Consider the following 12,412-nt stretch of genomic DNA (forward strand, 5'->3'; position numbering starts at 1 on the left):
AGAATGAAGAAATAAATGGCTTCCTCAACTCACTGATGCCAATACAAAGATATAAAGGTCACAAGGAATCAAGTACATTTCTACAATCTAAGGACACTAATAAGCTCTAATAACTCCAAAGAAATAGAGATCTATGAACTGTATGACAAAAAGTTCAGAATATTTTCTTAAAGAAATTCAGTGAGCTGTAGGAAAACACAGATAGATAACTAAATGAAATTAAAATTAGAAAACTAATTCATGAACAAAATGAGAAGTTCAACAACAGAGACAATTTAAAAACAAACAAACAAAAAACACAGAAATCCTGGAGCTAAAGAACACAATGACTGAAGAATTCAATAGAGAACTTCAATAGCAGATTCAACAAAGCAAAAGAAAGAACCAGTGAATTCAAAGAAAAGTCCACTGAAATCTCATCAAAGAAGGAAAAAAAAAAAAGAATGAAAAGGAGTGAAGAAAGCCTATCTGAAAAACAGGATGCTATCAAAATTAATTATCTATACATTATTAGAGTCCCAAAAGGAGATGACTGAGAGAAAAGGGCAGAAATCTTATTTATAGATTTTATCGCTGAGAACTTCCCAAATCTGGGGAGAGTAAGAAGGGGCGCCTGGGTTGCTCAGTTGGTAGAGTGTCTGACTTGTGATTTTGGCTCAGGTCATGATTGTAAGGGTTGTAGATTGAGCCCTGCATCAGACTCTGCTCAGTGTGGAGTCTTCTCCTGATTCTCTGCCTCTCTCTCTCCCTCTGACCCTTCCCTGGTTTGCGCTCCCTCTCCCTCTCTCTAAAATAAATATATATAAAATAAATTCATTTTAAAAAAAGCAGTAAGAAAAGAATTCCTCACATATAAGGGAACCCCCATAGATTATCAGATTTCTGAGGAAAAACCTTGTGACTATGAGAGATTGGGATATACTTAAAATGCTGAAAGAAAAAAAAAAAAAAAAAAAAAAAAAACTGCCCACTAAGAACACTTAACCTGGCAAAGCTGTCCTTCAAAAATGGAGTAACAAAAACTTTGCAGGCCTAAAAAAAGATAAAATTGTTCATCATCTCAAGGAGAGGAATGCCATCTTGGCCTCAGTTGCTTCGAAGGAGCTCCTTGACAAACTGGGAAGAGAGTATGTCCTCCAAGGACAGGCACATCTAGACTGTATCCCTGGGTAAGGAAAGGGCATCTTAAGTTCTGGATAATCCAGACCTCACTTGATTTTCGGGTATCTGGTATGAAACCAGCTCTTAGGAGTTCTGCACGAAGACTGATTATGCAGCCACCTTCTTTCTCTACTTGCTATAGAAAGGCTCTAGCTTTCTGGGGGAAAGGCTTTCCCTCTTGGCTGACCCCGCGGCAAGGAAGACATTCCATGGGACGTGGCCAGCCGATGCCGGGCAAAGCCGCGATGTGGGAAGGCGAAGGCCCGCATGCCAGTGCACTTAGGCTCTGGCTCCTCACTTTGCCTTTTAAGCTGGTGGCCCACGCCCAGTGAGTTAATTCAGAAGGAGACCTACTCACTGAGCCGATGAAAGTGGCCGTGAGGATTTAAGTGTGTTTAGAAGACGGCACAGGGTAGGTGTTCAGTAAATGATGCCCTTCCCACCGCTAAGGCGAGAGGGACCTAGTGATCACGGGAGGGAGAGCTGGTACGAAACTAAAGGACTAGACTATGTCCACTGTTGGTCCATTCCCCTAGGTTCCATTATTTCTTTACTCTAACCACCATTTTACTTTGACCTCTGCTTCTTCACACTCAGCCAAGTCTGTCAGAACCTGGAAGCTCCAGAGGAAACGAGACTGAACAAGTGGCTATTACTGGTCCATTAGGATCTGCTCGCTTGAGATAAACATTTTTATAAAGACAAGGTTTGAATTAGCAGGCTGTAATTTATGTCCCAGGACTACAAATAGCCAAGAGACTGTCTAGCCAGGAGATAGACTGCCTTCATTCTAGACCCATCCCTACCGTGAACTTGGAGGTGACCCATGCTGGTCATTTCTTTACGTGCTCGCTGTTCTCTGTGCTACTCAGGTTAGCCTTACCGGATAAATGAGTTTTTCTCTAATAAAGATGCAATGTGAAGGCACTTTAAAAAAAAAATAAAATAATGGGTGAAGAGTATTGAGGAAAAAAAAAAAATTGTTCATCATCATTAGACTTGTTTTTCAAGAAATACTTAAAGGAATTCTTCAAACTGAAATGAGAGGATGCTGATAAATCACATGAGAACACAAGGAAAATATAAAATATACTGGTAAAGTATATAGACAAATTCAGAATATTATAATATAATATGATGGTATGTTAACTCTAATATAAAGGCTAAAGAATAAAATAAAATATAAAAAATAACAACAGCTACAATAATTTAATTGATATGACATACAAAATATAAATTGTGACATACAATGTAAAATATGGTAGGAAAATTATTAAAGGAGAGTTTTTGTCAGGAATGGAAGTTAAGTTGTTATCATCTTACAACAGACTATTAAATCTATAATATGGTTTATGTAAAGATCATGGTAATCACAAAGATACACAAAAGATAAATAAAAGGGAATCAAAACAAACCACCACAAAAAAATTATCCATTCACAAAGACAGTAAGAGAGAAAGAAAGGAACAAAGGGATTACAAAAGAGCCAGTAAACAAATAATAAGATGGCATTACTAAGTCCTTAGATAGCAATAATTACTTTAAAAGTAAATGGATTAAATTCTCTAATCAAAAAACTTGGGAGTGACAAAATGGATAAAATAATAAGACTGACCTATTCACTGCCTATATGAAACTCACCTCAGCATAAGGAAAAAATAGGTGCAAAGTGAAGAGATGGAAAAAGATATTCCATGCAAATGTAAACCAAAAGAGAAGAGAGATAGCTAAACTTTTACCAGACAAACCAGACTTTAACTCAAAAGCTGTAATAGGAGACAAAGTAGGTCATATATAATCAAAAAGGGGTCAATCTATAAGGAGGTTTTAAAAATTGTATATACGTATACACCCAACATTGGATTCCCAAAGTATGTAAAACAAACACAAATGGAACTAAAACAAGAAATAAACACAATATAATAACTGCTGGGTATTCTAGTCCACAATAGCCAAACTGTAGAAGGAGATGAGATGCCCTTTAACAGATGAATGGATAAAGAAGATGTGGTACATATATACATGGAATATTATTCAGCCATCAAAAAGGATGAATACCCACCATATGCACTGGCATGGATGCAACTGGAGGGGATTATGCTAAATGAAGTAAGTCAGGCAGAGAAAGATAATTATCATATGGTTTCACTCATCTGTGGAACATAAGCAATAGCACAGAGGACCATAGGGAAAGGGAGGGAAGTCTGTAGGGGGAGAAATCAGAGATGGAGATGAACCATGAGAAACTATGGACCCCAGGAAACAAACTGAAGGTTTCAGAAAGGAGGGGGTAGGAGGGCAATGGGTATTAAGGAGCGCATGTGTTTTGATGAGCACTGGGTGTTACACATAACTAATTAATCATTGAACACTACATTAAAAACTGACATACTAAACAGTGGCTAACTGAAGATAATAAGATAATAAATTAATTTTGAAAAATTGTTGGAGATTCTAATACCTGATTTTCAACAATGCATCACTTAGAAATGAAGAAACATCTGAGTGGAACTACACTTTAGACACTATACAGATCTTTCTATCCAATATTAGCAGAATACACATTCTTCTCAAGCACCCACATAACATTTACCAGGATACATCATACAATAGGTCACTACAAAAGTCTTAACAAATTTTAAAATATTGAATTTACAATAGCCAAGTTATGGAAGCTCTCCAAGTGCCCATGGACAGATGAATGGATAAAGATGTGATATATAAATAATATTCCATTGTGTGTGTGTGTGTACACATACACACAATAGACTATTATTTAGCCATAAAAAATAATGAAATCTTGCCATTTGCAACAACATGGATGGAGCTAGAGTATAATGCTAAGGGAGTAAATCAATCAGAGAAAGACAAATACCATATGATTTCACTCATATGTGAAATTTAGAGAACAAAATAAACAAGCAAAGGGGAATAAAAGAGAGAGAGAGAAACCAAAAAACAGACTCTTAAATATATAGAACAAATGGTGGTTACAAGGGAAGAGGTAGATGGGGGATGGATGAAGTAGATGAAGGGGATTAAAGAGTACACTTATCATGATGAGCATTGACTAATGTACAGAATTGCTGAAACACTATATTGTACACCTGAAATTAATATAACACTGTGTGTTAATTATACTGGAATTAAAATTAAAAACTTAATAAAAAATAATAATTCATATATAGTACCTATGCATATTATCCATTAGCAAAAAAATCCACAATGGATGGAATAGAAAAATTTGAATTTCAGTTATGATGGGATTGCTGGGTGTTGATACTTTTGACTTCTACTCTTGGCACAATAATAAACATTTGCTAAAAGGAGTATAGATTATATTTGTAATAATAATTGTATGCCCTAAAAAAATTTTTAATACTGAAATCATTTCAAGACTCTGTTATTAGATAGTAGTATAATAGTAAGAATCAACAGGAAAAAAAAACAGAAAAATTCACAAAAACATGGAAATTCACAAAAACAACACACTGCTGAACAATCAATGGGTCAAAGGAGGAATCAAAAGTGTAATAAAAAACTACTTAAAAAAACTACTTAGACAAATGTAAGTGGAAAAACAACATACCAAACTTATAGTATTAGCAAAAGCAATTCTATGAGGGACGAATATAGTGATAAATGCTGATATTATAAAAAAGAAGGGGGGATCTCATCTCAAATAAACAATCTAATTTTGTGCCTCAAGGAACTAGAAAAAAAGGAACAAAATAAGGCCAAATTTTGTAGGAAAAAATAACGAAGGTCAGAAAAGAAATAAATGAGTGAGAGACTAGAAAATCAATAGAAAAGATCAGTGAAATCAAGAGGTGATTTTTTTGTAACAACAAGCCAAACTGACAAAACTTAGAGTAACTAGAAAAGAAATTAAATAAATATAGTCAGAAATGAAAGAAAAGACATTACAATTGATACAACAAAAATACAAAAATGATAAGGGACAATTACAAACAATGATACATCAACAAATTAAATAAGATAGAAGAAATGGAAAAATTCCCAAAACCATAACCCACTAAGACTCAATGAAGAAGAAATAGAAATTCTTAACAGACCAATAACAAGTAAGGAAACAGATTAATAACCAAAAACCTCCCAAAAAAGAAAAACCCAGGGACCGATAAATTCACTAGTGAATTCACATTTAAAGAATTATTGCTAATCCTTCTTAAACTCTTCTAAAAAACTAAAAAGAAACAAATCCCCCAAAGTCTTCCACAAGGAACCAGCATTTCCCTATGGCAAAGCCAGAATACATTCAACAGAAGAAAACTATAGGCCAATGTCCCTGATGAATATAGATACATAAATTTTCAACAAAATTTCCAAAAAATTTTTCAACAAAATCAGAAAAATGAGTTTAACAATACAAAGATGATCTCACCCCATGATCAAGTAAGATTCATCCCTGAGATGCAAGGATGACTCAATACATGTAAATCAGTGTGATACATCACATTAATAGAATGAAAAATAAAAATCATATGAGGATCTCCGAAGATAAAGAAAATAGATTAACAAAATTCAATGTCCCTTCATTTTAAAAACTCTCAACAATGTGGGTATATAGAAGCAACAAACCTTGACATCATAAAAGCCATAGATGACCAGCCCATAAGGATATTATAATCAACAGTGAACTTTAAAGCTTTTCCTCTAAGATCAGAAGAATATCTAATCAAGAGTATCCTTTATACACCCACCTCTCCTATTCAACATAGTAAGTCCTAGGCAGACCAATCAGACAACAAAAAGAAATGAAAGGCAAACTATCTCTGATCAGAGATGACATGATCTTATATAGAGAAAATCCAAAAGACTCTACCAAAAAATGGTTGGAATAAACAAATTCAGTAAAGTGCAAACTACAAAGTCAACATACAAAAATCCGTTGTGTTTCTATACACTAGAACAATGAACAATCTGAAAACAAGAAATAAAATGATACCATATACAGTAGTATCCGAAACTATAAGATCATTAGAAATAAACTTAAGCAGGAGCACTGATTTATTTGAGAGAAAGCAAAAGAGCATAAGCAGGGAGAGTGTAAGAGGGAGAAGAAGAAGCAGGCTCCCCACTGAGCAGGGAGCCTGCTGCGGGGCTGCATCCCAGGACACTGGGATCATGACCTGAGCCAAAAGCAGGCTCTTAACTGACTGAGCCACCCAGGCACCCCTAATTAAGTTTTTTTAACCTAGTTAAATTTTTTAAAAAAGAACTACATTTAATCAAAGAGGTAAAAGACCTGTATACTGAAGACAATAAGCAATTGATAAAGGAAATTGAAGAAAACAGAAATAAATTTGAAGATATCTCTTGTTAATGGATAGGAAGAGTTATTGTTAAAATGTTCAAGCTCCCCAAAACCATCTATAGATGTGTGTGTAATATATATTTATATATCACAATGTCTTAAAAAGGACTATATGATATATATATATATATATATATATATATATATATATATATATCATATTCAGTCATAAAAAGGACGAAAACCCTGCCATTTGTTTCCATGAGGATGAACCTTGAGGGCATGAAGTGAAATAAGTAAGATTAAAGACCAATACTGTGTAATTTCACTTACATGTAATTTTAAAAAGCTGAACTCCTAGAAACTGTGAGTAAACTAGTGGTTGTCAGAGACTAGGGTGTGAAGGAAATGGGGAGATATTCAAAGTGTGTAAACTTCCAGTTATACAATGAATAAGTTCTGAAGGTCTAATGTAGAGTATTGTGACTATAGTTAACAATACTGTATTGTATACTTGAACATTACTAAGAGAGTGGATCTTGAATGTTCTCACCACACACACACAAAAAGATAATTATATGATGTGATGCATGTGTTAACTAACCTTATCATGGCAATCATTTTGCATTATAACCATGTATCAAATCATCACTTTGTACACCTTAAAATTATACAATATTATATGTCAGTTATATCTCAATAAAGCTGGAAAAAAGAAATTAAGGAGAAAACACAAATTACAAATATCAAGAATGAATGGTGGAATAACACTATATGACATTAAAAAAGACAATAAGAGAATATTATAATAAATTTGACAATTTAGTTGAAATAGTCTAAATACTTTGAAAGACATAATTAACAAAAAAATTTCAGAAGATTTAGATAATAAGCTATCCTATATTTAATTAATAAACTAAATTATTAATCAACAATCTTCCCATAAAAAAAAATCCAGGCTCAGATGGATTCATTGGGGAATTCTATCAAACATTTAAGGAAAAAGTACCATCAGCCTTATCTATACAAACTCTTCCAGAAAATAAAACAGTTCCTAATTCAATTTATATGACTATATTCTGATACCAAATCTCAAGAAATACATTAACGGTGCTTGAATGGCTCAGTCAGTTGAGCATACGACTCTTGATTTTTGCTCAGATCATGATCTCAGGGTCATAAGATTGAGCCCCACATGGGGGCTGGACTAGGCATGGAGCCTGATTTAGATTCTCTCCCTCCATCTCCCTCTGCCCCCTTCCCCCACCTCACTCATGCTTTCTTGCTGTCTTTGAAAAACCAAAAATTTTTAAAAAGAGAAAACTACAACCAGTTGTTTTAACAAATCATACTAAAATGACTAGATACTTGTGACAGAAAAAGAACCTCAACCTTTACTTTATACTATACAAAAAAATAACCTCAGAATAGATCATAGGTCTTCATATAAAAGTTAAAAGGATAAAACTTTTAGACAAAAATATAGAAGAAAATTTTCACAATTTTGAAGTAGGCAAAGACATTTTAGGACACAAAAAAACACAAATCATACAAGGAAAATTTTAAATTACATTTCATCAAAATTTAAAATTTTTTTTCAAAAAACCATTAAAAATGAATGGCAAAACCATTAAAAAAATGAATGGCAAACAACAGAGTTGGAGAAAATATTCACATTGTGTATATATGACAAAGACTTTTTTTTACCAGGATATACTGAAATCTCCTGCAACTCAATAAAAAGAGACACTTCAGTTTGAAAAACAAAACAAAACAAAAAACTGTGGGAAAGGATTTGAATAAACATTCAAAGAAGATAATGAATGACAAATAAACATATGAAAAGATGCTGATCATCACTAACATCATTATCAGAAAATAGATGATTAATTAAAATTATAATGAGATGCCACTAAAATGTATAATAATGGCTAAAATAAAAAAGACACAACCAAATGTTGGCAAGGATCTTGAAGTAATCAGAACTCTCGTAGATTGCTAGTGGGAATGCAGAAAGGTATATAGCCACTCTGAGAAATAGTTCATGGTACAGTGAACCTAACATGTACCATACTACCAGCAGTACCATCTGAGAGAAATGAAAGTATATGTCCAAACAAATACTTGTACATGGATGTTCATAGCAGTCCTATTCATCGTAATAGCCCCAGACTAGGAGGAAAAAAAAATGTGGTATCTGCTATTGCTATTGATAAGGAATACTACTCAGAAAAGAAACCAAAAAAGCTACTGATAACACATAACAACATGGGTGAATCTCAAAATCCTTTGTGCTAAGGAAAAGAAACTAGATACAAAGAGTACCCTTTATATAAGTTGAATTAATTGGAACTATAGAAAAGACAAGTCTAATCTATAGTGATAGAAAGTATATCTGTGGCTGTCAGAGCCCAGGGAAAAGGGGAGGAGAGTGGAGATTGATTGTAAAAGGGAACAAGGGGACTTTTTCAGGTAATGAAAATGTTGATATCTTGTTGTAGTTAAATGGTTATATACATTTGCCATAATTCACTGAACTACACACAAAAGTATCTTTAGTGTATGTAAATTATACTTAAATGATATTTTAAAATGTACCAAGGGATGCAAACTCTTCCAGAACACACAGAATACCTCTTAGACTAACATTATTTTGATACCAAAACTAGACAAAGGCATTAAAGTCCCAAATACAGTATCAAATACTAGTTCCAAATCCTAAAATTCCCTTAGTATATTAATTATTAGCCTTCTATTATGAAAGTACAGCCCTGATCAAGCATTTAGAGATACCTAGGTATTTGTAGCAAGAAAAAGGAAATTCAGATTAAAGAAAATGGTAATAAGAGCTTCCTAACACAAGTAACTAATTTACAATTTTATCCTGAAGCCTGTCACATACCTCCTTTAAAAGAAAGAAAAAAAAAAATCTCCTAACCAGTCTTTTGTATCCCTATTGGCAAGACCAAACATTGATACTGATTTCCAAAAGAAAGACCAATATATATGTGCAGCTTTCACTAAAACATTTAACATTTCCATAAATTTTGTCAAATCAGTTACAGTCCAATAAATCATAATTAAATATTAAGTGAGCTAAGTCAACTAAAAGATTTATGATTGTAGGACCTATTCTTTTTTGTGAAGAAATATCAGACATATACAATAGTAGAGAGAGTAGTATAATGAACTCCCATGCATACGTTATCAAGATAATAAAATTCAAGATGCTATTATTCTTGCTTTCTCTCTCTCTCTCTTTTTTAAAGGTTTTATTTATTTAACGGAGAGAGACACAGCAAGAGAGGGAACACAAGCAGGGAAAGTGGGAGAGGGAGAAGCGTGTCTCCGCAGAGCAGGGAGTCTGATGCAGGGCTTGATCCCAGGACCCTGGGATCTGACCTGAGCCAAAGGCAGACACTAAATGACTGAGCCACCCACATGCCCCATCTTTCTCTTTTTTTTTCCACTTTCTTTTAAAAGTAAATATCAAACATCCTGTCATTTCAGTTGTGCATACTTCAATATGCATCCCTAAAAATTATGAATATTTTTAAGATCTCTTTTTAAGATTATTTATTTTGGGGGGTGCCTAGGTGTCTCAGTTGTTAAGCTTCTGCCTTCAACTCATGATCCCAGGGTCCTGGGATAGAGCCCCGCATTGGGCTCCCTGGTCAGCGAGAAACCTGCTTCTCCCTCTCCCACTCCCCTTGCTTGTGTTCCCTCTCTTTCTCTCTCTCTCTCTGTCAAAAGAATAAATAAAATCTTTTAAAAACATATTTTTTATTATTGTACAGTTTGGAAACATTAGTTTTCTCAGTATATAAGAAGTCAGGTTGAATTCTTCAACATCATACTTTTTTCCATCAATGAAACCTATAGCAACTACATAGTTAATTAAAAAATCTTTCAATGAGCATTCTTTTCTGTAAGGTTTCATTAATTACCTTTGGCTTATAGCTACATTAAAGCTAGACATGTTATTTAAATATAGCATAAACCCTCAATCTTTTATTTTACAAAAAAATTAATTTCTTGTTTTCACAAAGGCACAGAGAGAAATAAAACTGTTGCTAATCTGATCCCCATACAGGTCACCGAAAAAAAAAAAAAAAAGAAAGAAAGAAAAAGAAGAAAATAAAGAAATGGTCACTAAGGCCTAGCAAAAGAAAAAAAAGTTATTCCATAGCTGTTCAAAATAGATAGTATATCCATCCCTACACAAGTATATAATGGATGCAAAACCATATTTTACATACTGTAAAGAATACTAGAAAATCTTCCACTGGTCTAGTGATTCAGTGGGGGCACTTCTCAGTAACTCATATCAAATATTCTTCATTGCGGGGGTGCCTGGGTGGCTCAGTGGGTTAAAGCCTCTGCCTTCAGCTCAAGTCATGACCCCAGGGTCCTGGGATCAAGCCCTGCATGGGGCTCTCTGCTCAGCAGGAAGCCTGCTTCCCCCACCTCTCTCTGCCTACTTGTGATCTCTCTCTCTCTGTCAAATAAATAAATACAATCTTAAAAAAAAAATTCTTCATTGTGATAAATCTGCAGATATCATCACATCACTTAACATCCATCCAACTAAATGATACAAGTTATAAAACTTCAATAAACTTAAACTGAAAACTATACTTGACATATTTACCATGGCTATTGCTTTATCTCAGGAAGAATAGGGAACACAGTATTTTAGGGATGCCATGAGTTGTGCCAGAGTTGACTTTTTAAGTTTCTTAAAGCTAAACACTAAGATCTTAAAAACAAGTAAAAGGATCTTCATTCATAAAAGAGACTTTCCCTAACTGAGCAAATAATAATTTGATATATCAAAAAATATATGTTAAACATACCCTGCCCAGGTTGTCTGGGGAAAAGGGAATGGAAGATACGGACATATTAATCAACTGGACATAGAAGGATAGCTGATTTTTTGCTTGTCAAATAACATTTTTGAGTGGAAGCATTTCTTCTGGCTCTCAATATAAAGCATTTTGTATATGCCCCCTCCTCATTTTAGCAGTCGCATTATCAAACAAGAATTAGCTGTGAAATAAAGTTACTTCAAAGCATATAAATCCTAAAAGGTTAATTCATATTCTACTTCTTTTTCATAATCCCCTATATAAGGCACATGCCATTCATCTTAGGAAGAATTAAGAGGAATTACTCAAGAGGCCAATAACAGTAACAAAAATCTAGGAAGGCTGAGAGCTGGTCAGTTAGAATCTTCATCACAATAAAAGATACAAAGAGAGATAAACTCTTACCTCAGCTATTTAAGTACATACAAGAAGGAAACTTATAATGCATATGTTGACATTGACTAACTTGTGACTGCATGAGGTAACAGTGCTCTCATACACACATTATTCATCGGCTATATGTTACTTATCCTAACCTTTCAATTTAATTGAATCTAGCAGAACCTATTAAATTCAGTCTGGTTGCATAAGATTATGACAGTCATTAATGAGCCAGACTTCTAAGTGCATTGAAGATAAACTGACTGTTTAGGAGGGCCTTCCCTTTCCATTCCCTTGGCTGTTTACTGCAATGAAAACTAGAATACCAATATTTCTGGGCCTTCGCTAGAAGTGTAATACTGACTTTTCCTCATGTCTGAATCAAGTTAGGCTTAAACTTGGTTACTCACCTTTATACTTAAATCAACACTAATTTGGTAAAATTTAAATCATGATCTTCAAAATAATGCAACAGACTGACTCAATTTCACTCTCCAATTTGGGGAAAAAAAAAAAAAGCTGAACTACAGATTTATCTCAGGAATGACCTCCGAGGCCAGCGTATACTAAACATTCATTTTCATTTGTTCTTTTTCCCACATCCATTTCTTTACCAAAAAGCAGACTGTAAAACTTAAGTCATACAAATGTCAGGAGTTCCTGCAAGTAGGCTGCTTGTTTTAGTTGAAAATGTTTGACTATCCTTTTAAAGTTTTCAAATTTC

The 12,412-nt window shown here is 34.0% G+C and overlaps 1 protein-coding gene across 5 annotated transcripts in view; it reads right to left on the reverse strand.

Moving 5' to 3' along the window:
- The window catches only part of ADAMTS6 (ADAM metallopeptidase with thrombospondin type 1 motif 6), a 312,212-nt gene that overhangs the window by 154,854 nt on the left and 144,946 nt on the right, over window positions 1-12,412 (reverse strand). The gene's annotated exons all lie outside the window — the stretch shown is intronic.

The sequence above is a fragment of the Lutra lutra genome, chromosome 5 (assembly GCF_902655055.1).
Source record: "Lutra lutra chromosome 5, mLutLut1.2, whole genome shotgun sequence".
In the NCBI taxonomy this organism is placed as follows: Eukaryota; Metazoa; Chordata; class Mammalia; order Carnivora; family Mustelidae; genus Lutra; species Lutra lutra.